Consider the following 27,705-nt stretch of genomic DNA (forward strand, 5'->3'; position numbering starts at 1 on the left):
GCCAAATATGCTTTATAATGCTCAGATTATTATTTAGCTAAAACAGTAGCAGAGCACCTGTGTGGAGCTAGTGTGAAAGAAAGAGAGAGGCGACCGCTGCGATGACAGCAAGCAGCTGTTGCGGAGCAGAAAGAAAAACCTGCCCCCTGTGGTGCATGGCCTTAGCATGACTCGTGTTGTTTCCCAAACCAGATCTTCAAGACAGACTTTCCACATCCGTTATTTGATCATCCTGACACCATCAACCTATCTACATGGGCTGCTTTAACTATAAAGATACCCTGCAGCATGGATTGTGAGTTAAGCGGTCAGAGCGCTCAGGTTGGTTAGGATCTGATTTGCAAAAATTGCATTCCGCTTAGTTTTTGGATCTGGATACAATCTTGATCCGCCCAAAACATTTTTTTTTCTGTTTTCAATGGCTACCCGGTTCTTGACAATTCAGTTCTTATTTGGATCAGAGATTCATATTCCAACCCTAGTGATTTGTGTGTTTCAGGGTTTCTGCCAATATATTGAAAGCCCATAGGCCCTAAGTTGACACTTGCCAGGCTTAGTATCGGGGGACTTTGTATTTTTAAGACGTGTTGGTAAACTAAAATGTGTTAAGTGCTACAACTCCAAGACCAATGCCAAGTTTCCATGTTTCGCTTGCTGCCTTCTGATTTAAAGTGAAGTGGGTTAGCCCCGAAGTAAGCAACTACTTTGGCTCCGACTCGACTAAGGTGGGCTGACCTTTAAGGTGGACCAGCTATTCCCATTTTAGTGACAAGCTGCCCCGCCAAGTTTTGCTCAGCCAACCCCCTCAAACAAATGATTAAAAGACACACGCTGGGCCTAACGACTTATCTGGCGGAAACCTCTGTTTATTAGAATTATGATAAACGCTTGGATTCAATGAGCATCAAGGCATAAAAATCAGACTTTGCTACTGAGAGCAGAATCACTTTGTCCCACCGCACAATACACAGCCCCATTAATTTGGAGAGTGATTGTAACATTCAAGATCGTATCTTAAGGTGGCCATTAACTCAGCAATTATTCATTGCCTAATTAGGTATTTGCAGTGTGTTTTTTCTCCCTCTAGCCTATGGGAGACAAACAAAAGGAGTTATTTCTCAGTATGCCTTCCCCTAAGAGACAATTAAACTAATTACATATCCTCCACAAAAGAACAAGTTATTTAGTGCTCCGACTGTTTTTCCAGGTACTGCAAACTCCACGCCAAATATTGTAGAAAGGACATCAAAGTTCAGGATCATGACTGAAGAACAGATGTTACCTGGAGCAGTTAACCCAGCATAAACACATTGTAAAAGCAACATCGATTCCAGTTTGACCTTAAGTATAAGGTTGTAAAATCAGAAAACATCACCGGATACAGGTTTAGATTCTTATTGTTAATACCATTAATCAGTAAATGTACACAGTATGATAACGGTTGCAATCCTAATTATCAATCAAATGTAATATTACACTGGAGTGAAACAGCAACACTGGACGTGATCTCAGAGTGCTGTATATGCACTGCATTAGTTTTAGTTTACACATTCATTTGGACCCTCCTCCAGTTCTTGGACTGGTCTCAGATAGGAGTTACACTGTTAGTTGCAAATTTTCTATGAGCGGGGAAACTAAAATATATTCTCCGTCGTGATTTTATTTTGATTGATTGGTGCATCGGTGCAGAAAACTGCAATCTGAATTCAAAGAGCTCTGTAAGCATGCTGGGTAAACAGCCGACCACTCTCCTCAGTCTATTTTAATTCCACGAGGATGACGCGTTTAACTGATGTAATTATAACTATCTACAGCGCTTCGGAAGACTTCATTCTTTATTATCCTCACTGAAAAAAAATAGATGTGAGCATAGAGCATAGATGTGATGAATATGGTCTGATTGAGCTTATAATATGAACTATTGAGATTAATTAACACGTCATTTTTTTTATTTTGTTGTCATTTTAAATAGTTGGGCCAAAACTATTGAAAGACTCTTCATACTGCTCCTGTTTCTCACACTGATGGGTTTTTGAGTGAATTCAAATTTAAGCCAACTCCCAGACCTTTCGTTCTGGCCGAGTCTGAGCTGTCATTTTGGATTTTCCAGCAATCCAAAGGGGAAACATTTTGGAGTTAACAAATTGTCTGGAAAAGGAGGAGCTGGATGAGAGCCATATGGTATACAAACTGGGTCATGCAAAGATCTAATATTTCAGTATCACAAGTAACATCCATATTTCCACCTGCAGCTGGAGGAGTTGTTGATGCCGAGCCGAGAACCCTGGAGCAAGTGTCAAAACAGCACACACACGTTTGTTTTGTCTGTTTGAATATTCACACTGTTGGAGAATATGCTGACTTCCCCACGCATGCAACCTTAAACGCAACCCCGGACAAGTTGGCTTTTTCTGTTGTTCTACTTGCAGCACCGTAAATAGTATGAAACCTAGAGATTCACATTTTATAAAAGAGACAGTGCACTTCTGTCAGCTGTCTTTTCAAATGACTTCCCTGACTTTTCACGGTAAATTTGAGCATTTAACACAGGCTGTGACTGTGTATTGCTTTTTATCTTTGACGCTGACATTTATTAAAACTTGTAGATGCAAAACAAACTCTCAGATCTGACAGCCTGTCAAAAAAAACAAAAACACATTCACTAGAATGGGCACAGAATTAGACCTCAATCAGTGAGGTGCAGTGTCTGCAGCGCGGCAGTGGAAGCGACAACAATCTACGAATATAAGCACATGTTTGCTTATTTCTGTTGGCTCTGAAAGAAGAATGAGGGAGCTAAGGTATTATTTCATCATCAAAATGTCTTTTTCATCTAATTAGACTGACTGTGATGTGTACAAAGAAATAAGAACTTATGGTCATTGCAGCTTCAAGAGCCTCGGGTGTTGTCTTAATGAAGTCTGAAATGAGGGATCTTTAAAGCTAGGGTGGGTAATTTCTTTACTGTAATATTTGGCAAAACTGTCCTAATAGCCAGTCAGCTATATGTAGGTGAAGTGCTGGTCATTGCAGCTTCAAGAGCCTCGGGTGTTGTCTTACTTATTTTGTCTGAACGAGGGATCTTTAATGATCTTTAATTATGATGAAGAGAGGCGACAAATGCTTTCATCTGACGTACTGGAACCTATGAATTTTGTGCATTTTTTTAAAGAGAAACTACTAAAAACAAATCAAAAATTTGAATTGTTTTCAATTAGCCAACTAATTGCCCCATCGACCAATCCTTTCAAAGTTATGTGCCTTGTATTGCGGTGTATGCTAGAAGCTATTGTTTGTATTAAAGCAGGGTTGTTGGAGAGCATTGCAACGTTTAATGCATTTTTAATGCATGTAAAATTAAACTGAAGGTGCATTTTTTTTACATCACTGCAGGTTCATAGCCAACCAGATGCTCTATTACTTGGCTTGCTTAAAGCTGCTCTATTGTTTGAAGTAAACTGCTGAGGTAAACTAAAAACCCCGTAGCTCCACAAACGCGGTTAAATACTTCTCGGACTTCTATGTTTCTCCCCAGTGGTCTTATCAGATTTTGGCAGCATGATAAAAACATATTCATTATATTCCAGCACTGCAGGGCTTTCTCTCTCCTTTATCTGGCTTTACCCATCTTTGTCTCAAGAACACAGACCCAGTCTAAATCTTTTATTTGTTTTATCCTCTGTGCAATTGTCAAGATGATTTGGCTATATAAGGTGATGATAGGGAACTGATCAGTTATAGTTTTGTTTTTCTTTTTTCTATACATATGCATGTGTGTGTGTGCTTCCTTATGCATGTATTGTGGTTATTAATTGACGAGTTAGTTGGATTTGTCTTGGCCTCGGTCTTCTTTGCTTGGGTTATTTTGGTAGTTTTTAATTCTTATTGTTTGGCAGCCTTTGACAAAGGTTATGTTTCCTTCTTGTGGCAAGAATCAGCAGGGATGATCCTACAAGATGATTGTTGTTAAAGTACTGCATCATGATATTCTTGTGTATTATAGTTTCATTATATTGCATTCATCTTTTCTGGGATTTTTTTTTATATATTGTTTACTATGCAGAATGGTGTAGTTACTGTCAGCGATTTTGAATACCATAACAAGCACATTTTAAAACATGGGAAGTGTAGTAAACATTTTCTTTTTTTTTTCTATAACAATAATTTAGTATGGTAAATGGACTTGTACTTGTATAGCACCTTTCTAGTCTTTCGACCACTCAAAGCGCTTTTACACTACATGTCAATCACCCATTCACACCCATTCTTCTGATTGAGGGACGACGCCCTCTACCTTCTGAGCCACAGTCGCTCCGTTTGGTTTTATACGATGAATTAAGAAATAATGCCAGAACTTTTCATTTACCTGGACAGGAGCTGTATGCAGTTAAATCTCTGTTGGTGTACCCTTTCCTGTTTGTTTTCTTTATCTTTCCTCTGTGTTCATACTTACACGTAAATGTGTTTTTCCAGCTGTTTTACCCTCTTACCATGAGTAATGGAACTGGAATATTTTTTCTTCCCAGACCTCGATAACTGTCATAGGTGTGCGATGTTCTCCACTTGAATTTATCTCCTACCGCTGAATAGATTTCTCCTGGTATACAGTTTCACACTGAGCTGTGCAGCTGGACTGCTAGATGTGCTACCCAAACATCTTATTACCATATAGCATCACAGCTTTATCCACAGGAGGTGAGTTGAAAACCATATACGCACCACTATCCCCTCCGGCATCCAGCATGGAGAGCGAGAGAGACATGCATCGGGAATGAAGGCATTGAAGAGTAACTGATAGGCCTGGAAATAAATTGGTTCATTCACATGCATGTGCATACACACATGGAGAACCTGTCTGTGTCAATCTGGAGGTGTGTTTATGTCACAGCGCCCCATTTCATTCCCAGGCCAGAAGTATTGCCAGCATTTGAACTTTGACCTCATTTTGAGGCTACAGCCGTGTCGGATAGCAGAGCAAAGCAAACTCCCTCTGGACCTCATTTTGTCCAATTTTACTTTCCATTCTTCAGCCTTGAAGTTTGACTTTGTTGCGTTATGAGCTCACTACTGCAGGTTTCAGCGTCTGGCCGTGGAGGAATCAGCTGATGCACATTGCACGGCTGTCGTTTTTCCTTGCAGCAGCTTTATTGCTACGGGTCCAGTACAGCTCCGCTCAGCTTCACTTCCTAATGAAACGGCACACATCCAGACAGCTCATGCCTTTCTGCAGGTGCTGCATACAAACACAAAAAACACCAACCTCCTACCTCTTCTCCTCTTTTGTCAGATAACGCTACAGTTGTGTCACAAAAAAACTGTCCGTCTCCAAGTAGTGTGTGTTTTTTCACAGCTGTGTTCTAAGTAAAAAAGTTGGCTTCCTTGTTTTTCTCTGACTTTTTTTTTTGGATGGGGAGGGTTTGAAGTTTTTCACGAGATTGAATCAGCTTCTGCAAGTTTGAAGCCCTGTAGGGATGAAAAGTTTGTTTGTCAGGGAAGGTGGTGTTGTCGGGGCACAATAGCATGCAAGAGGCAACGCATAGACAGCATACACACATACACGCATACAAAATGTTGGAATGCACTCAGGCAATGTCTGTGAGTGCAACCTGAGAGAGAGTTAAAGCAACAAAAAAAAGAAAAAGTACCTGAAGATCATTGAGCTAAAAATGTAAATCTGTTTCAGCTTTTGCCAGCTCAATGAATTCAGCAAATACGTGCTAATTCCAGGTGGATTAGTTTAGGGCAAATACTGTGTAGCGTTGTGCTAGTTCTTCTGTTTACCGTGCAAGCTTTGGCTACGGATCAGCAAATTGTTGCTGCCACTGTGGAACAATCTTGAAATTTAAAATCCTGCCTCAATAGAATCTGCTTTCACATCAAAGGCCAAAGTTAGACATTACACAGAGTGAGGCTATCGTTATTATCATAATATGTACAGGGTATTTCTTTCATTCACCCATTTCACTAGTATCAATCTGTACTGCATTTTTACGTATTTTAAAATGTATATTGTGTTTATGGACTGCTCTGAGTGCCTCTGCAAATTGCCCCCTGGGACAGATGAAGGGTTTTGGAATTTGATTGGAATTGACATTGAACTGTTAACTGCCCTAACTTTCTGTATGACATTATGGCCAAAATAGTAAACGATGTTCAACCGAATTTGATGTGACAAAAGAAGTACTAATTTAAACCAAGTATTTTGACCTCCATAACATGGATTTCTAGTTTATACAGGCGGATGTTTGAAGGAGTTATAATATAAGTTTCACCGTAGAGAAATATGGAGTTTGTCTTGTGCTCCTCTAACTACTTGTACGTCATCTTTTTCTTTTGGCTTGGACTCTAGAAAGTCAATGGAGACACTAAATATTTGAATAGTAAAAAAAACAACATATTTATATATGACATATATAAGGCTGTCTGCCTCGCGCACGCTGAATGCACTTGCATGGTGTGAGTCACACAACGTCACTTTCATTTATTGAAAATTCAATTTTACGGTAGGTCAACGAGGAATAATTCAACAGCTGCAATGATTGCAGAGAACTCGGCTGCAGAGAGAGTGACACAGCGTCCTAACGGCCAGCACTACGTTACTTCATATTTAAACAAACCACGGACGTATCAGCTGTACGCTCCAGACGAGACTAAACCACTAAAAGATGGGTCAGTAGTACTTTCTATCTTCCAACATTTGTTCTTTTTTTTTTTTTTTTTTTTTTAGCACATGATTTATATCCTGATATTTACTGGTAGTGAAATACAGTATTGGCAACAGCAAGTATGAAACTCTCAGGCCATCTCCCTCCAGCCAGCTGCCACCCTATTTAGATTTTTGCAGTGAAAAGAAGGAGATTTATTGTAAAGATAACTCTTATAGATAACTCCTTAACAGTATCTGAAAACAACATGTCCATGCCAACAGAGCCATTTTGTATGACGTTTTCATGGACTTTAACAGGCAGGGAAATCCAGCATGGTAAGAGCTGTGGATAGTGTGTGTGTGTGTGTGTGTGTCTTTGTTTTAAGACCAGTTGCCACCAGTGCTCAGTGTGTGTTGTCATATTCTGGCCCCATAGCTAAACCCACAGGCCTATAAATGACATACGACATCCATAAATACACTCGTATATATTCCTGCAGCTTGTCTGAACTCGGGAGCCAACAGGGATCCCGTCCCTCATAACTTCACACGAAGGCAACACGAGCCAATAAACCTATAAATAAGATTAAATGGGAAAGAAACACATCTGTCTTCATTCACTGGATTTATTTCGACTCTCAGACATATAACTTTGTGCATACTGAAATCGGCTCGCAAATTCACCCTCTTGGACAAACACTTGAAGTTAAAATTATTATTATTATTATTCACGGCAGAGTTTTGCTCGTGGGGCAGTTGAGCAGATCTATCATGCAATACAGCACGCGTGTGTTTAATCTACTTGTATTTGTATGCTTATCTGTATGTGTGGGACTTTGCATACATCTTATTCATTGTGGCGTATGGGATGAATTCCACAGCGGGGACACTGGGCTGGCGTTATTCAATCCTTGTGTTTGTGGGCTTTGGCTGTGTGCCATGCCACATTACCGCCCACGGAGAGAGGAACTTCAAAGAAGGTTTGGGGGCTTTTTCCCTGAGTGGAGCCACTGAATCTTCTGCCTGTTAAAATAAACTCCAGTTACGGAGGCATGTCCTAATTGGCTCCAAAAGCCATCAGTTTGTTTATCTTATAACCTAGGCTGACTTATTTTTACTTCGTGCACTCTGTGTGACTCACCTCCAGAGCTCACATTAAAAATGCCATTCGGTAGATAATTTTGTCCAATGTTCCTCAGAAGTCCACAGCACTCTGACAGCTGTGGGGAGACTGACACCTTTGTAGTTGTAGTGCTGCGTTCTCCACCGAGCACAACTCATAAACCCACACATAGCAGCTCATATAAAACAGTGGGTTCCACTGGGGTACTTCAATTTCTACATAATGGAGCATTGCATATAGTGTTTAATTTCGCAGTGATCGTAAACAAAATGATAATTGTTACCATAGCCCTATAATGATATACTCTACCATAATAAATATAACGATATTGTTTTGCACTCACAAAGACCTGCTCTGATGAAAATGTTTCCATGCTGTGTAGTGGGATGAGCCGCCTGAATTTCACTCAAAATGCTGTCAACATGTTATATATAATTGCCTACACAGCCTCGACAATTCTCTTTTCCAAATCACTGAGATGCCGCTTTGCACGGGACTAATGTGATCACATGACTTCTGGCAAAATATGGTGGGTAACCTTTGGTGGAATTGGTTCTTCATAACGGCAGATGACTCACAGGATCAAGATCACAGACAACCTTCACACCTATTAAAAAATGACTAGTGGTCCCCAAGCAAATAGGCCTTATGTCAACTGTTTTTACTTTTTAAATAACCTCACAGGACTGTATACCCACTGCTAAAAAGGGCTGATGTAATGATGTCAAGGAGGGCCATTCGGCAAGGTCCTGCATGGAAATGTTTTTTTTAGATATACAATGCATTCGACTGTGTAATTAAATGTTTATTGTACAAGTGGGAAAAGACGTCATGCTTTCCAATAAAAACCAACCAAACCTAAACCACTTCCTCATGGAAACATGTTATGACTTTCCTACAGTGGGGGGGACTTTATGGCAGTTTATAAAAGTGTTGTTTTAAGTACACATTTGGTAGGCATTTACACCTGGAATCAGCATTTTAAATTTAATACATGGTGTTCCACAAGCGTGCATTATAATGTTTATGGTACCACCACCATATGCAGCCTGGCCGAGCTTTTCTTTCTTCTGTGTTGCTTCAGTGGATTCTGGGCCATATTCCTTTTTTTACAATATTTTCTGGTATCTGTCACAACTTGGAATGGCTCATGCTCACATCCTGCACACTTATACACGCTTACCCTGAACAATTTGAGCTGCATTGACAACATTGAACGAAGATGGGGAGGGGGGGGGGACCAGCCTTTTGTTCTTCCCCCTCCCATTGACATCAGAAATATCAATGGAAGGTGGACATAAACTCCTACAGCAGGTTACAGGGACGGCTGTGGTTTAGGTGGTGGGTCGAAGTGTCCTTGAGGAAGATGCTGAGCCCCAAATTGCTCTCAAAGAGTGGGCTAGCTTCTTTCATGGCGGGCTCCGCCACCATCGGTTTGTGTGTGCATGGGTCAATAAAAGGCATTGTGAAACGCTATGTAAGTAGAGTCTATTTACCATTTACAGTGGTACTGATAGTATAGTGACATGTAAACCATATGACAAAACATAAATAGAGTTTAAAACTGGCAAAATGTTAAACAGGATCGATATCTGTCCATGTCCACATACACATGCACTGTTGTGTCCCTTTTAAATCTCTGTAACCGCTAGGTCACCCTGCCCTTTGTGCACAGCTCAAGTCATTATATGTGTTACATTACATCGGTGTCTCTGTCAGTTACCTCCAGCACCGCAGCCTTTCCCTCCATTATCCGCTCCATCAATGCCTCCATCCTTCCCTCTTCCACTGCTCCATATTTAACAGGATTGAACAAATGGCAGCCTCCATTAACCAGCCATGTCTAGGTCACTTAGTGTCGAAGATCTTGGAAGGAGAGGTACCAATTTTAATCTCTCCCTCCTTCTCTTTCACTATCTGTCTCTCTCTCTCTCTCTCATTTTCTCCCCCTCAGTCAGCAGACGGTGGTTGTGTCTCAATTCTCCGTAGAACCAGCTGTCTCTAAACCAGGGATTAAATGATTCACTTACCAGCCGTGTTTTTAATCCTCGCTGTCACACTCTCACTCTTGGATGCACGCACACACACACACACACACACACACACACACACACACACACACACACACACACACACACACACACACACGCACGCACACGCTCTTGCTAGATGTGGGTTCACTAAATTGAATTATATTTGAATTATATCCGAGAGTTAGATATGTGTAATTAAACATTGACATTCGGCTGTGAGTGGAAACTGGGTGGTAAAGCAAGCACATCCAGCAGAACGTATCCTTACAACAAGTCAGCCATGTGTTCCATTATAAGCACATTAGATGGAAGTACTTGTCTAATGAGGTGATTGAGTGCTTCAGCAGGCTGGGGTGCGTGCCATCTGCTTGCAGAATAGCGGCTTTGAATCCAGCAGATTAATATCATTACGTGTCACTCCTTGGCTGTCAGTCCACTGCATTAAGTGTAGAGCTGCAACAATTCTGATTATCGATTGATAGTTTAGGACATGTTTTGATTGAACAATATGTAACCTTTACATTGCAGTGGATGCACCCCTGCTTACACTTAATTCAGAGGTTTTTCGTTCATTGGCTAGACTGGATGAGGGCGGTTGGGTTTGTGTGGGTGACCGGGACTATAAGAAGAACGGAACTGATTGATCAATAATTTAAATAATCGTGAGTTGCATCCCCAATGCAGTTTGAAAATAATTAACCAGACCTCATGAAAAGGTGCATAAATAGCACAGCCACAGTTTAATCACTTGTTTAACCTGATAGTTAGGATTATAATTAAAATGTAAAAAAGTAAAGAAAAAACCTTTCAAACATCACTAACATACTCAAAATAAGACATTGGGACAAGAAAAGTTATCTCAAACACCGGCCTCCTGGTTGAAAGTTTTGGGGTTTTTTACCCTCCCACGTGCCGTGGTCAGTTTTAAAACCAGGTTACGTTCTCTGAGCATAGCATATTCACATGTCTGTGTTTACATTGCAGTCATAACAGACTACATGGTGTAAAATGGCACCAAAAAGCAAGCAAGCATGGCGTTGTTTTTGAATGTTAAATTACTTAGAAATTGTTGTGTCATTCATACCGGGCTGAGATTATTGTAAATATACGGACACATCTTCATTATGGTCTTCTGACTAAATATACTTTCTTAGTGAAGAAGAAGATAAACACAGTGATTTGTATGCCAACCTTGGCTCTGCATATTGTGGGTCTCCAGCTTATTCAATATTTATTTCTGCGTTTGATTTAACTCTGTGCCACGTGCTTTTTACTCATGCAATATAGGCTTGCGAATGTGCCAGGTTGCACTCGATATTTTTTTGCGCTGTCCCAAGAGCATTATATGACTAAACTCAGCATTTGGTGTAGAGGAATATAAGCGAGAAAAGGATAAGAAAGAATGACGGTCCTCTTTGCTGCTTGAGGAAATGAAAAATACATATTTCGTGTGGTCTTTGTGGCGTCTTTTTAAGATGCTACATAAAGCAGCAGCCAGCTCTGCTGCACCACAGGAATACTTCTGTAAAGTACCGATTGTTCTGTGTGTCATGTCTGGTAAAGTTTGCTTATGGCACAACCCTACAGGCCTTAGTGTTGCCAAGTGACCTACTTGGCAATGTGGTGATCTGAAAGAAGCTTAAACATTTGAGTTGACATCTGTCACCTTTCCCTCTAAATCAACAACACAGCTGTGAATGTGGTGGACTCATGTCCAGCGCTCTGTCATGGGAGTAGACCAATCCTTTATCATCAGCGTGTGGCTTCTCCACCTCTGTGAAAGTCCTCTTGTGCGCCGCAATTTTGTGCCATAACCTGCACTTGCACCATGTTAAAATTACAGCATGCACTATTGTACACAAAGCAAAGAGGCTAAGCGGCCACCAACTGCTCTCAACTGAGTATCTGCACGAAGGAAGAGCCAAGAAATAAGCAAGAAAGTGCTCGTCTGACCCTTTCCACCCAGGAAACCATCTGTTTCTGAGTGACCACATCAACAGCTCCTTATCCAATGTGGTCCCTCGGCTTAATCCCTCCTGGCTTAAACGAATCCAAATCAACTAAAACACTGTTTTGTAAAGTTTAGATTATATAAATAACTCCCACAGTAGAATGGAGCACACAAAAAGTACTGTTTAAAGCAAAATCCGAGATAAAATCCAGTCTCACATCACCATATTAATTATGAATATACAGTATTGCCCTGGGTATACACACTTATAATAAAAAAAAAATTATAATTACATAACCCAATTTGCCATTTTACTCACTGGAGGGCACATACAGTCCGGCTGTAGTGTTGGTGATTATTTGCTCCCTGGTATCTAGTTGTAGAGGGACATAAAAGCTTATATGTATCATCTCTAATACCTGCATTTTATTAGATAATGACTCCAATATATCAGATTCAGTGTGAGAGCACCATATTGTAGGTGTGTGTGTGTGTGTGTGTGTGTGTGTGTGTGTGTGTGTGTGTGTGTGTGTGTGTGTGTGTGTGTGTGTGTGTGTGTGTGTGTGTGTGTGTGTGTGTGTGTGTGTGTGTGTGTGTGTGTGTGTGTGTGTGTGTGTGTGTGTGTGTGTGTTCTGTACATGAAACCCAGTGTGATTTGTTTGCTTCATGTGACTAAGCACACTCCAAACGTAATCTATATACTGTTCCAGCAAACACATTATCAGGTATTTTGTATGTTAATTCAGAAAGTAAAAGGTTGATGGCGTTCCAGTCCGCCTACAGGGGAGGTATTGTTTGATTTATTTATATATATTTTTTTTATGCCCATTTTGCTGATGAGAACGGTAGCAGACAGAACAGTGGTTTCTGCATTTACATAACACTGAACGAAAACAGAACACCTTGAAACCTGCAGACCCTCAGGGCCCCACCCCCCCAGCCCAACCTTCCGGCTCAGAGTTACAGCGGGTGGTCCTTCAATCAGAAGATTGGCGGTTCGATACCAGGCTCCTCCAGTCCGTGTCGGTGTGCTGGGTCAGGATGCATGGGTGAATGACATGTAGTGTTACTGCGCTTTGACTGTTCGGAAGATTATAAAGACGATGAACTATTTATTTATGAGAAAAACGCCACACTTCATAATAATGTGCAATTAGATTCAGTTAACACCCTGGTAAGCCCAAGTAATAGCAGCAGATGTCCATAGCATGTAGACGGCAACAAATCTGGCAACTCAATTTGGCAAAAACTAGACCACTGTTCCTGCAACAGGATGCCTCTTAAGAAAAAAAGCGAAAGAAATGGGCCATAGTGAATCCTATCATCTGAAGATTGGATCCGGAAAGCAAGTGGCATTGGAGCTCCAGATAAGCACAAATCAAATTAAAGTATCCCCATACTGTTAATGCTGCATCAGCTGGAAACTTCGCAACTGATGAATAAAGAATTGGTTTGATTTAAAATAACAAAAAAGTACAAGTATCGCAGCCAAGAGAAGAATGGAGAAGGTCAACTCACTAGAGATGGATGAGGGATGGTGCACATTTGGAGAGAATGCATTGACGGGTGTGAACTCCAGTTGCCTCCTGGATTGAATTTATAGCATGACACAACAACTCAGAAGTCCTGAAATAGTTAAGAAGAACTTACGATTATTGCAAGAGTCTGTTTTAAAACGGGCAATGGCTTTTATAAGTGTGATTATACTCATGCATGTTATAAATGGATTTCATATTTATCTGAAATAAAGATGTTGAAATCAGGCCAGATTTCCAATACTTTCCTGCAAGGCTGCCTGATATTGCGGTTAATTACCCATAATTCCTCAATTGTGTTTGTCCCTTTCAGAGCCAGAAGAGCCTTGCCCTCAATCTGCGGCCCACAGGCTGTCACTTCTGTGTATCCCTTTGTTCCCTTTTCTATTTCACATCAAACTATTTCTTATTTTATTTTAGCCACTGTACAGGGCTTTGCTGCCTCACCATGCTTTCTTCTTTTTTTCTGAAACATTTTTGAAAAACACCTTCCTTTGAGAAGCAACTTCTTTAACTACAATCTAAGATGTATTAGTCAGCATGCCTTTTCAAGATCTGCATGCACAGATCACACATAGTTATATAAAGTGTATTTACCCGAATGCCCATGCTGTATTGTAACAGTCAACATTCTGCACCGAGTCTATTAACAAAATTGAGGATCCACACAAATGTATTGAATCCCACGCAGGTTTATTGGTGACACTTTCCTCAAATGCAAAAGTAAGAATAATCTAAGAAAAAGTTGGTGAATGAGAATCAGTGTGTGCTCATGTCAAATGCAAATGTGTCAGGTGTTTATAGATTTAAACAAAAGTGTGTTTGCACTTCTGGCTGTTCTTACTGACAGAGATGGAGGGAAAAAAGCTATTAAACTGGAGGACCTCTCCATTGTCATCAGCCACCAAAGCACACTTTCAAAAATGTTTTTTATTCTATTTTAATCTGTAACATCAGTCATACGAGCCTGCGAGACATCAAGAAAGACAATCACTATTTTTGAGCAGAGGAATGATGGAAAGGTGCAAAAAGACGGATCATATCTAGACAGGCATTAACACCTTTTTGTTGCCTACTTCAATTTTATATGGAGTGTAATATGTCCCCAAGGCAGCGCTCACATCACCATTTCAGATGTCAAATTCTGACAATTTTCCTTGTATCTCAATAAGATTTACATGTTGAAAGGTGACACGGATTGACAGGAACAGTGCACAAAAATAACGTGACCCACTCTTTCAAAAATGTTTAAAATTAGAAAACTTTTGGCAGAATGAAGGTAAAACTTTAACTGATAGAGTGAATGTGTCGGTACAGACGGCTTCTGAATTTCGCAAGGTTTGTCCACAACATTTTTGTGATTATGACGGATGCAAAGTTACTGTGAAGGCAGTTGAATCTTTGACCCGCAGCAACTATTTGGACAAACAAGTCTAAGGGTCAACAGCCATGGCAGCGGCTCTCTGTAGAGTTAAATGCTCACATCAGCATGCTGATTTGGTCCTAAACATAAACACAAAATAAAAGTTTCACCAGATTATGGCACCAAATGAAAGGCACTGAATCCAATCACAGCTCATCCTCTTGGGACCTTGGATTTGCCACCAATTCCACAGCAACCCATCCAGTAGTTGTTGAGATAAAAAATAAATTAAAGCAAAAATGTCAACATCATGGAGCCACCAGCGGAAAAGTCAGGGGGTTAAGATCTATCACTGCGCGAGTGAAAACAGTTTATGGTGGTGCTAGAGGAAAAGTCATAGGATCACCAAATTCATTAGAATTAATCCTCCAGGGAGCTTGAATATCTGGAGCAAGTATCATGGTAATCCACGCAATTGTCGATGAGATTTTTCCTTCTGAACCATTAAAGTTAATCTTATGGTGGCACCAGAAGAAAAGTGTGGTGATCTCCAACATCAGAGAGTTTTATCTTCTGGGGACCATGAATGTCTGTATCAATATTTTATGGCTATCCATCCAGTAGTTATCTAGATAGTTCAGTCTGGACCAAAGTGGTCGACCAACTGACTGAATATTAGCATTGCCATCCGTAGAGCCATGCCAACATGGCTAAAAACTGAAGAAACAGGTGGATAAGAGTTAAAGAGTGGGGTATTGTATTTGTATTGCCCTTTTTCTCATGTCTTCTCCATCCTGTTGATGCCTTGGCAGCTCAGTTGTGGAGCCTGTTGAACAGTACTCTTCTGCAGACGTTTCTCTAAAGCAGATAAAGGTGCATTCCCATTGGGTCCTGACCAAGGCAGAGAGCTCATCCATCCATTCCCCAAGACAATGGATGGAAGGTGGGGTTAAAATATTCTGTCACTCCCTATCTCACTTCATGCTTAACCTCTTACATCCCTCTCTTCATTGTCTTTGAATCTTCGGACCTGCCACAGTGTCAGGGCAATCAGTGGAAGCAGACAGCATGGTTGGAAAGATAGAAAATGAAGTGCAAAGTGATTTAAATAAAGGTAAATGCGGAATGATTGAAGCAGTTGCAGTATTTTTTTCATTTTTTGTTGTCCCTTAAAGACAGTAGAACTCCACAATATGCTGATGACACAGCCATGATATCATCACCTACATCCATATTACACATCCAGCAGACACAGGGGGTCATGTCTCTGGCCACATGATGAATATAAATGAAATAGTCACTCTTTCTTCTCAATATTTCTCCTCTGGTTTGGGCTCTACAAAGTCTTAAGCAATGGCACTTTGATTTTAGCTCACTGTGATTGCCAGCTAGTTGCCACAGTCATTGCACATATACATTCGATCCAATGTTAATAAAGAAATATTGATAATTTAAGCTTTACAGTCGGTTCTTGAAAGGAAAACTGATGAATAATCACAGCAAGAGCCCCAATAATATTCATCCAGTAGTTCAAAGATGGGAACAGTCGGTACCGCGTAGTACAGTCCCTCGAACCATCCTCATATATTCTCTTTGTGCAGTGTCTCTGTCCTCTAAAGCACATGTACCGTTAGATGAAGGGAGGAATGACGCTCCTCTATCCAATTTTCCATTCAACTGGTCCGTCTTACCCTCTCTGACATCATGCTTGGAAGTGTGAATGTCACTCACGCACACACACAGAGGCACATACTGTAGGAACATCTCAGATTAGGCGTGACCCCGGGGTCAACATATGCTGTTAGTGTAGTGCACACACAGCACTACTGTTTCAGTTTCTCACTCAACGCTCTGTATCATACACTCGAACCAGCTACACACAAGGCATCCACGAGCCTTCTGGGTAGGCTTGGTAGAATAAAGGGAAGTATTTTAATTAATGAAATGCGGTCTTCATAACTGCTCTACACTTGGACACGAGGGTCGAGTTGTTGACCTCTACTTTTCCAGACTGACCAATGAAGTTAAACAACCTTCATTCTGAGTAGAGGAATGGGGGTGAGGGTGATATGGAGAGGAGGAAGTTCAAGCTTAGGCAATTTATTATGATCTTCTTTACCATTATAGCTGCACATTTAAACCCAGTGAAAAGTTTGTGCTTTTAAAACTGCTCAGACAATTGTTAGGGGAATATCGCAGCACTCAGCCAAACATCTATAAGTACTTTTAGGTGATACCATAAATGTAGGTTGTATTAGCGTGGCACCAAACATGCAGGCGAATTAACTCAAATAATTGAGTGTTTTTTTATTATTGAATTTACTTATTTATGTTGAGCAAGCCACATTTGAAACATTCACTATGGGAAGTTAGTGAAAGTAAAAAGAAATAAATAATTTTATTCTGTGCCAGTCAAATGCTAACGGCAGCTACCTGCAACTTTTAAGGTGGAATGTTTCTTTTATGTTGTGAATCAATCAACACACCTTAAATGTCAACATGACAACTTTGACCACTCGCTGAGGTGATTGGATCTTCAAACACCTAAAAAAAAAGTTATATGAATTTCAACTTTAAATATTCTATTTTCTCTCTTAGCGATGTTCAGGCTTGCTTCTGTAGCACGACCCTTATGCATATAAGAGATAAAAGAAGGTGTTTTTCACAAAAACAAGTACAGATAATATTTAAAAAAAAAAGAACATTTCCAAGGTTCTTGTCCTGAGTGAATTTGTTAGGGATTCAGTAGAAGGACCCACTAGCAGACACACAGCTCTTGGTTCAGAGTATATTTAATTTAGTTCTCAAGCAACAATCCTAAGGGAAAAAAACAGTCTCGTAGTCAATAGGCAGGCAGAGGTCAAAAATCCAAAAAGTCAGAACAGAGTCCAAGGCAAAGGTATCCAAAATCCAAAATCCAAACAGGGCAGGTCAAAATCAGGCAAAGGTCAAAAATCACAGGCAGACAGAATATAACAAGATTTACGGAACGCTGGAAAGGCTCAGGTATTAACTGGCATGATCTGGCAGAGACTCCAAGGCACACCGGGCTTAAATACCCACAAACCAATCACCACAAACAGAAATCAGGTGTGCACACAAAATGGCGGGAAAACAAAGACAGGGTGGAGTCAGGGCCCCATGGCTTTTCAAAACACATGACAACACCACATGATCAAAATGTAAACAAAAAGCACATGTTGCTGGAAAAACAAAAACTCAAACAGCACGGTTACTAACAGAATTGTAATCCATTTGACAGTTGTTGTTCTTGGATTAACATTAAAAGTTAAGATATTTCACCGAAGACCTCAAATAGAAAATCATTGTGCAATCAGCCATCATGTCTGTTGACTATGGAGATGTCACATGCTCTCATGCTGCTTATTAAACCTTTAAAACAATCACTGTATTTTGTACCCATCACTGTCTGCTATGTGGGAAAGTCGCTGATTGTTGCTAGCAACTAAAAATCGATCAAATTATCCCCAATCTACTTCTCCTAATTGTCGGTGTAATTCATTAATGTCTCCCTAGTCCTATACCTCTCTTGCTCCCCGACTAACAGATGTTGGTTGAGGCTTAAAGTCAGAAACGCATCACATTCCGGAAATTGTAAATTTTAAGGAAAACTGCTATTTCACAGCGTCTTTAAGATATTGAGCCATGCCACATATCTCAGTTTGCTCCTGCTCCATTTGTTCAGGTTTTGTTATCACTTTTGATGATGAAAATGTGCACTGGGCTTCTTCTAAAATGCAAGCTAGGTAAGGTCCATTGTGATTCGATTTACTGAATTACTTTTATAAACTATTTACAGTCGGTGATGATCTCATTTTGTCGGCCCTGAGAAAGAGATTACCTCCACACCTCTGAGATACTTAAGGTCCTTCACTTTGGACTGTAACATCCTTGTTGTAGATCACACCAGTCATCTGCAGGTTGTTAAATCACAGATGTGATCTGGCTCTCTGGCTGGCGCAGAGTCCAGTTCATCTGTCTTTGACTAGAACGTCTGGCTATCTAGTCCTGTAAGCTAACAGGTGGAAATGCATCACAGAAAACAGATGATATCCAGGATCAAACATGTTTTATAAGGCTCTGCAGCCATCCTTGTTTTATCACCTGCAATTTTTCCCCCCGCTGTTGCTTATATCCTGTACAAAGGAGGTGAGAGACCGGTGCGCAGGTGAGAGTAAATCCTTCATTTCTTCAGGAAATGGTGTTTGCTTTAAAAGTCTGCTGTTGGGTTTCAGTTTTTATGAGCTCCTCAGTCAAACACACAAGCTGTCATTGCCCGCCCGTTATATCATTCCAGTTCAATGCTTTAAGTATACGATTTCTCAGAATAAGCCGGTGATATTAAATGGAAAGCCGCTCCAACTGCTTTGGAGAATGATAGCATCGCTGCAGCTATTGCATACACTCCCTGGGTGTTACGGAGAGATCTCCTTGGCTGAGCAGAGATCTTGTGTTGATTGATGTGACACAGAAGGGGAGGGATTTTTTTTATAGACTTTTTGGAGCCCTAATGCTTTGATGCTTTTTGAACACAACAGTCTTTCAGTCTTTTATGCATCCGACTGTGTGTATTTGTTTGAATATAGATACATCTTATGTGTGTCATTTTTCAATAGTATAATATGACATTTAATATTTACACTTGAGCCTGCATTTATCAAACTGCTATAAGACATTTTGCATTGAAGTAAAGGATACAAATATGAATGAAAAGTATTTGTCGTATTTTTTTACTTTAGAAAATACACTTTAAGATAGCTCCAGAGTGGTTTGCTCATTGTCAGTGGTTGTTTAGATGGAGGCGACCTGTTGTGACAGATATATGTCATATATAAATATGAAGCAAAATGTAATATTCGGATTGTTTTAGATTACCATTGCAGCTGCTGCTTTTTGGTAAACTCTTGGATCTGAATGCACTTTGGATATATATGTCAAACATGTTACACCACTTTTCTGCATTTCTCAGGAATGCAAATGACCAGACTAAAGCTGGCATTGATTAACTTTGCTTTCCCTGCATCTTTTTGTCTGCATCTATCACTGTGGTCTTAGATTTTTCCCTTTCTTTTTTTTTCCGCTGGTGTATCTCCTCAGCAATCAACAATTTTGTGGTCCTTTCTCTTCCCACTTTATCCAGTTTTCTGTCATTCCCCAATTATTTCGTCCCTAACCACCCATCCGTCGGTTTGATGCAGGTTGACAGTTGATGATAGTACCACTCACACAAACGTAGCAAATAAAAGCTGCAAAAGGAGACTGCTGGCAAAAATCGTTGATGTTAACACACCACTATTTAAAATATTTAAAGAATGAGCTTTACTAATGCATTATGAGGAAGGAAACCCATTTTTAAGACCTCAATATGTCAAGAATACAAACAAAGCTTTAGTTTGTTTGCAAGAAAACTTCACAGGACACTTTTAATTGCTCCCAAAGATGGTAGATTTAAATTGTATAAAAAAACTCAAAATCCCAAATGCTTTGGCCCACAACCACTGAAACAATGTAAGGACTTTTAAAAGAAGCAAAAATGGGACAAAAGTAAGTTAATTCCCCTTTTAAAGATTTCTCATCATGCTGGAAGGCATGAGTCGTTTCATACGTCTCTTAAATTTTTAAGAGACGTACATTTTTAAACTCCTCAGTTGGTTGTAAGTCTTCTTAGGAGTGCTACTGCTTTGTATTACCACTTCACTGCTTCATAACCTTTCAACAGACCGGGGAGTAAAGGTCCGCCTCCGTCCCCGAGGCATTACAGAACAATGTAAACACTGAAGCGGCCACAGCTACTTCATCAGGCTCTGAGACACAAAGAGGTCCTGGAGGTTAAACGTCCCGCGGTGACTCATTCCTTGTCAATAAGGCCGAGGTTGAGCGGACGCAGCAGCTGTTCACTTGAGGAAAAACAGAGGAAGGTTTTGTCAGACCAGCGGGGAGGATGAAACTGACTGAGCTTTATATAGAGGCCGAAGGGATGGCATGGTGACCTCTGACCTGTTGGGGAAGAGAGTTCGTCCCCTCTGACAGGATGTGTTGCATGATGTCGGAATTACTTTAACCAGAAACAGGAGGATGAGGGAGTCGAGTCAAAGACAGAGGGCTCTGTTCAAGCGCTGTTTTTTAAGGCAGTTCTCATCTCATCTTATATGGTGTCTTTCTGTCACAGTGTTCAGACTATTTTTCTATTCTCTCATCGTTACGCTGAGTGTCACTCTTGTTTTTCATCTGAAAAGGCCAGAATACATGTGAAACATTGCCCAACCAGGCAGGGACAAAGGCCGTGTTTCCGTGGAGAGAAATAGAAGTGAAAATTGAGAATACTGGTTGAAAAAGAATAAAGGAAACAAAACAAAAAAAAAACAATTCTGTAGCCGCTTACCTGCTGTAGTCCTCACTTTACAATAGGATTACAGTGACCAGGGCTCACACATTTCAGAGCAAACAAATGTTATTTCACAGATAATGTAGCACGAAATAGAGCAAACAAAACCTGTGATGATTTAATACCCACTTTAATACCCATTGACAATTTGTTTGAGTGTGTGACAGGATGAAAATGTGTGCATGCGTATGTAAGAACTATTAAATTATAGCAGGACTAAACTGAGAATCTTGTATGGATTGATTTTTTTTTTTTACCTCCTTTTTAAAAAGAAGTGTGGATGAAATGCAAACTGGATTAGTTGTTTACTGGAGCGGAATGCTTTGGAGCTTTATCAAAGACTTCGGAATTGTATTATACCCTCTGGATAAGAGGCACTTCTTGCTTTTTTATATTCTGGGATGCTTAAAAGGGTGACACCTGTATTGACGGCTACATTAGTTAGCTTAAGTGGCAATATCCTCCAATGCAGTGCTTCCTAACCTTCATGGCTATCCACTTTTAAGCAAAACCTTTTCTCCTCACAGCCCCCGGTCATTGGTTGCATAATGATACCAATGATTCAGAATAAAAGAAAACATCTTTTGTATTTCTTTCTTATGTCTTAGCTCATTTTGAAATTCCTCTTGTGAACCTTCATTTTTATCTTGCAACCCCCAAAAAAGGTTCCAAGGTTCTCTGAGCCCTCGGTATAATAAAAAGCCTTTTAATATTGCATTGCTGGCTCCTATGCATTTCGGCTGAACGTCTTCATCATTGCTTTGAGTGTTGATTTGTTATTGACACAATGACTATAAAGTAGCACACCACATGTGCACATTTTGCGCTGTAAGCAATGGCATCACATATAACTGACTGATACCAAAATCACACTTCCTCTCCAAGAACCCAAAGTAATTATCTATTTCTTATTAATCCATAGCCTGATAAATGCTCAATTACAACATTGTGAGGTGTTTGTATTTGTACAGTATGTGGCTGTGTTTTTAAATTCACCTAGTGAAAAGCAGTGTATAATTAAAGTGTGCCGTTCTTAGTGAAGCAGTATGCTGAGTGATGGGGAATATAATTATGGTTCATAATCACCATCATTATCGGTTTGCTGTATTTCCTATTTCCACTACCCGTTAACAATTACTTCTTTGTTCTTTTTTTTACTAATTTACTAATCATTTTGGGTTCTGCATAAGAGCCTAATTCCGAAAAGGGGTTTGAGTTGAAATAATAATAATAATAGTGAATAGTATGAAGAGGCAAAAAGGAACAGATACGGCGACACCAGGAATAAGAAATGATGTTCTTTACGGGATATTAACAGCTAATATTGCGATATGTATAACAACAAGAATGCTTGTTCGATACACTGATTCTGTGTGTATTTCTGTATTCTACATTCTCTCATCGTTGCAGAAGTTCCTCCGTGTGCTGCCTCCTCTCCAAATGAAAACAACTGTGGGAGATCAAAGTGTCTCATTAAGAGGCAGATAGAAATCCCAACCACACTTTGAACACACATCGCACAGTGATTGCAGGGTGCGTTTTAACCAGATGCTTTATCCGGAAAAAAATGTAACAACAGTTAGCATGAGTCTGGTTGTTTTTCACCACAGGCCTTTAACTGTTATCCTAATAGGGATTGCTTTTGAACCATTCCCAACATACCTCTCACTGTGCAGATGAGTCCCATCCAGTAAAAGCTGTGTGTCCCTGTGTCTGTTATCTTTATATAACGCCACGACAAGATCCGCTTTATGTTTCCCTCTCTGCCCCTTTTTCCACTCTTTTCTCTCTTTCCCCCTGTGCTTCTGTTTTATAGGAGACTGATTCAAATCATGTCCACGGAGTAACCTCGCGTTGGGATGTGCAGCAGCAACACTGACTCAGTGAGGGAGGGGGGGATGAGGGAAGGAGCTGTGGGTGCAATAGAAAGATGGATTGTCTTTTGTAATCCAAGTTTTTAGCATTTTTTTGTAATATGACCAGCAGAAGGACATTGACAGAGAAAATGGCCCAGTCGATTATGTGCAAGGAAAAAAAATAGCCATGAGTTAAATATATCCATCCATCCATCCATCTTCCGTAACCGCTTATCCAGTTAAGGGTCGCGGGGGTGCTGGAGTACACCCTGGACAGGTCGCCAGCCTATCACAGGAGTTAAATATATAATTAAATTAAAATGAATGTGTCAATTATGGCGGCTACGCCGATTAGAGCGCAATGCTGATTTGTGCTCCATAAAATCCAGTTGATCTTTATGGATGATGCTATAATTACCTCTATTCCCTTTTTAAAAAGTATTTTCTGTGTGGCTACCAGTTCACGAAAGTTTTGCTAGATAATGCAAAATATATAGCAGATATATATCAAGAAATGCAGTTTGTGCAAAAGCTGCAACTTGAAAACTAAGTTTTCTTCAAGGTTTTAAGGTAACACGGGGTGAGTAATTGATATTCCAATGGTCACTTTGGGGGTGAAGTGTTCCCATAAGATGATGGGTCCCTCTCTGCTACCCAGGACTCTTTTCATTCCTCGTAAAGGAGCCAGTCTATAATGGTGCATGCATAATAGATAATTACGTTTTAAAGTTATTCTCAATACCCATTATTTCACCAGGAGTTTAATCATAAAACTCTCAAAACCTAGTCCCAAATGACTTTTTGCATTTATTCCAACGCTTTTCTCAATTATTTCTCCTTAATTAATTCCACGTTGGCCTTTTTCTCTTCGTACTGAATCTACATTTGTAGTGTAAAACCATGAGTGGGTCTTTTTAGTACAAATACTTTCCCTTTTGGCTTGAACATTGGCTGTTAAAAAGTTGGATGTTTTTGTCCGTCATATAAAAACAGTGATTGCGGTGAGCTTGAATTAGGAAACGTGTTTCTACACTGGAAAATAGAAGTTAAGTGCTCACAGGAACTTATAAAACCAGTCTGGCGTTATAGACTCCACAAACAACGCTGCCCTAATCGATTCCAGTCTCAGTATAAGTTGGTATAAAAACACACACAAGCGACTTCCTGTCACACTCTGACCCGCTGTCATTGGACGGTGTAAGGCCAGTAGGAATCATTGGATGCCTTTTGTGTGTGTGCAAGTGAATCACTGTGCTTTTCCTTCTTTCTTTCTTTCTTTTTTTTTTTTTTTTTTGGTCAACGTGATTCATGCAGCTCATGCATGACTCACATTTACGCACTCCCTCTCTCTTTCTCTTGTGGTGTGTGAAATCACAGTCAGTGGTTTGGTTTGATGTTTACAAGTCTGTACAACAGAAGGCTCCCTTGAGGACGAGCAGATCTTAAGAATCAAGACGCCCTCCTCATCAGAGGTCTCCTTCCATCTCCCCTAATGTCTTTCACCACCTTCCATTTTCCTCTATTCCCGCTCACCTTTCCCTCTCTGCTGTGTGTCTCCGCTGAGTGATGTGTTTTGTGGGGTTAAGTTCTGACTTCTTTTGTTTATTTTTTGTTTTGCTTTCCACACACTCTCACTCACACACATACATGCTGACACTCACACTCACTGTACAGTCACCTTTCTGAGCAGCAGGCTGTCCTGACAGTCTTGATAGATGAGTTTAGGAGTTTTTGACAGCGTAGAACAACGACCTTGCTGTGTGTCCACAAACACACACACACACCCCGATAGATTCTTATAAACAACATTATCACGGACAGAATGTTGATGATTCTGAAAAAACTTGGGATTATGTTCAATGACAACGTTTCTTTAACATTCAGTGCCAGCCTTTTTCTTGTTGACCTCCACACTTGTACTTTCCCGCTTTGTTGAATAAAGGTTGAACTGGTGCCTGCATCAAACGCTGGCGTTGAGCGTAAACTGTGCACTACAGAGAGTTCAAAATAAAGAACATTTTCTTGAGGTGCTGGACTGCAGATACTTGCCATGAAATCGGGTAAATTCACGGTGCCCAGAGGATGAATCCTGTATTGTTTTAGGTGAACTCCTGACCTTTCCTGATTCAAGGTTATAACGTTGTTTTTTAGTGAAATGTCTCAATAATTATTTGATGGATTGCCATCAAATTTAGTATGCACAGTCTTGTCCCCCCCAGGATGAACCGTGATAACTTTGGCTCTTCTCCTGACCTTTGACCAAGCACCAACAGCAGATTTCTTTCGTTTATGACCGAATAGGCCATTTTCACAGCAGCCATTTCGACATGTCTTTGCAGGGTAAACACAGGTGTAATTAATTACATTAATTATGGCCCTGTTCCTTTAAGGTGAGTCAGGACTCTGGTAATGTGCAAGCTGGCTCACTAGAATGGCTGTGACACACTAAATAAAACGTGACTGTAATGAATTTGATCACCTGTGTTTACCCTGCTATGACCTGCTATGTCATATGACATGCCTGTGCACCTCTGATTTGGTGTGAATGCAGCCTTGGTTCAATCCTGTGCCACCTGGAAACGACTTTGGTCCCACAGTGACGTACATATTCTGTATATACAGAGAACATTTTTCATAAACGTAGTGAACACTGCTTAGTTTAGCAAAAAACAAAAACAAGAAGTGGCTAGAAGTAAGAATGGGCAGTTTCTTTTACATTTCTTGTACCAAGTGATGATGTGTCAAAGACAATTATTCCTCTGTTAACCGCTACTTTATTTTCTCATAGAACCTTTTGAATGAATGTGACACAAGCAAGTCTTTTAAGTTCTTCTGCCAGCTGTTTACTCGTTTGTCGAATCAGCTGTTTTCCGGTTCTGTTCTACAACTTGAACAAGACACTGTAGGCAACTTTTATGCCGACCCCAGCAGAGCAACTGAAACACGACAGATTACGACTGTACAAAGCAGCGGTTTGATTGTACAGAAAAAGAGCTTGCTGCAGTGGCAGAGCATGTTTTCTGAAAACATGCCTCTCATTTAGGGTACAAGAATATGGTAATACTGGAGTGTTGCATATTGTGTCCATCGGACATGGTTTTCTGTGTCTCCTCATCTTAATAATGGATGATTAAAGAAGACTGGAGTCTGAGCCAAAGACGTCAGCCCTCTCGTGCTGCAGTTAATCACAGATTTGGAGAGAAATACTCATACGGGCGGCTTCAGTTCTTTGGTCATATACAGTATATACAGCCCTTTCTGTCTGCATGAGATCAAGATGTTTCCCCTCTCTTCACTCTACACTTTAAATCTAGTGTAATCAAATGCGGCTTTCAGTGTCATGCATTTTACAACTGAACATTTGTTCCAAGGATTCTGGGCATCTAACACGACACACACACAGTGGTTTACACATGCTACTGATTGTTGCAACGGATGTTACATACTGTATACTGTAAATGACTCTCCATTGTCTAAGAAACAAGCCGCCACTATATACTAATAATTACATATCTAGCGACTTTCTGTAGTCAGGATTACACCTCCAATTTTAGTCAAAAGCAGGTTACCTGGTGATGATTTCTATATTATAAATGCTGCAAGGACACTCAAACTGTGTGTTTGAATTTATTTCTACTTACCTTAACTAAATATTGTCCCATTTAGTATGTCCATAAATGTTCTAATGCATTTCCGTGACTCATTTTAAACCCCTTGAATTGCCTCTGTGTTTGAAATGTACTGCAGATATTGCCTCGCCTTTTGCTGCTTTAAAACCGTCAAAGACAGCACTCTTGATTGATGCTATCTAAGTGGATCCAGCACTAACGTGTGTGCAGAAAATACTCCATTGTAGTCAAAAAGTCCCCCAAGGCATACAAGCCTAGTGTGGTTGTATAATAGTTTTCATCCTGTTTTTAATTTGTGTGACGCACAGAGTCAGTTCTCTGGATATGCAGACCCTAGCCGTTACATCCGTATTGTTCTTTTCGGGACATCATATGGTTAAAAAAAATATTAAAAAAGATATTTGTTTAGCAGTAGCAGGGTTGTGAAGTGAAATGATCCTTCTGGGGCTGGGTTCAAGTGCTAGCATGTAGGTCCTTGAGCAAGATGCTGAATCTAAAGCAGCTGCAGGGGTGTTTTTTCTGTAGCTGACGCTGTGCTGCAGCTACGCTGAGGACGGGAAGAGACTGTCATGGTAATTTTACAACAGGGATCAATATTTCCTGATATCTTCTTCTTTTTTTTTTCTTTACATCATGCCAAAAACGCTCAGTATGCTGACTCTGAAAAGTGGATCGGGTGGCTTCTGAACCTGAAAATGCTTTGCTAAAACCTCCAGCTCAGCATAACCTGCCCCACAATCCCACTGCCTCCGAACCAGACCACACATACACAAAATGTCAACTGTATCAGGCCGAGCCTCTGATGCAGTTCAGACTCCAGAATCAGCCATTTCTTTTTTATATCTTTCCACTTTACTACCACATTTTGTTCCATCATTAATTTCCTTTTTTTTTTTCTCCTCTTGTTTCTTTGCTTTTAACTGCTGGGTATATGATCATATGCCCTTGAAGCCAGGTTTCTACCACCTGGCATTAGCGCAGATGCTAAAAGCCCATCGTCACATAGACAGTTACTTACGGTTTTATCAGGACATTATAAGAAAAGATGGCGTTGTGTTTATATTGTACACATCAAAAATGTAATATAATTCAGTCCTCATGGGTTTACAGTAAACAAGAACTTAACTCGGGTAACAAAGTTTATTGTCAAAGTCGTTATTCAG

At 40.3% G+C, this 27,705-nt stretch overlaps 1 protein-coding gene across 1 annotated transcript in view; it reads left to right on the forward strand.

Moving 5' to 3' along the window:
• Positions 1–27,705, forward strand: part of mmp17a (matrix metallopeptidase 17a) — a 65,855-nt gene that overhangs the window by 10,388 nt on the left and 27,762 nt on the right. The gene's annotated exons all lie outside the window — the stretch shown is intronic.

Source organism: Anoplopoma fimbria, chromosome 14 (assembly GCF_027596085.1).
Source record: "Anoplopoma fimbria isolate UVic2021 breed Golden Eagle Sablefish chromosome 14, Afim_UVic_2022, whole genome shotgun sequence".
Lineage (NCBI taxonomy): Eukaryota > Metazoa > Chordata > Actinopteri > Perciformes > Anoplopomatidae > Anoplopoma > Anoplopoma fimbria.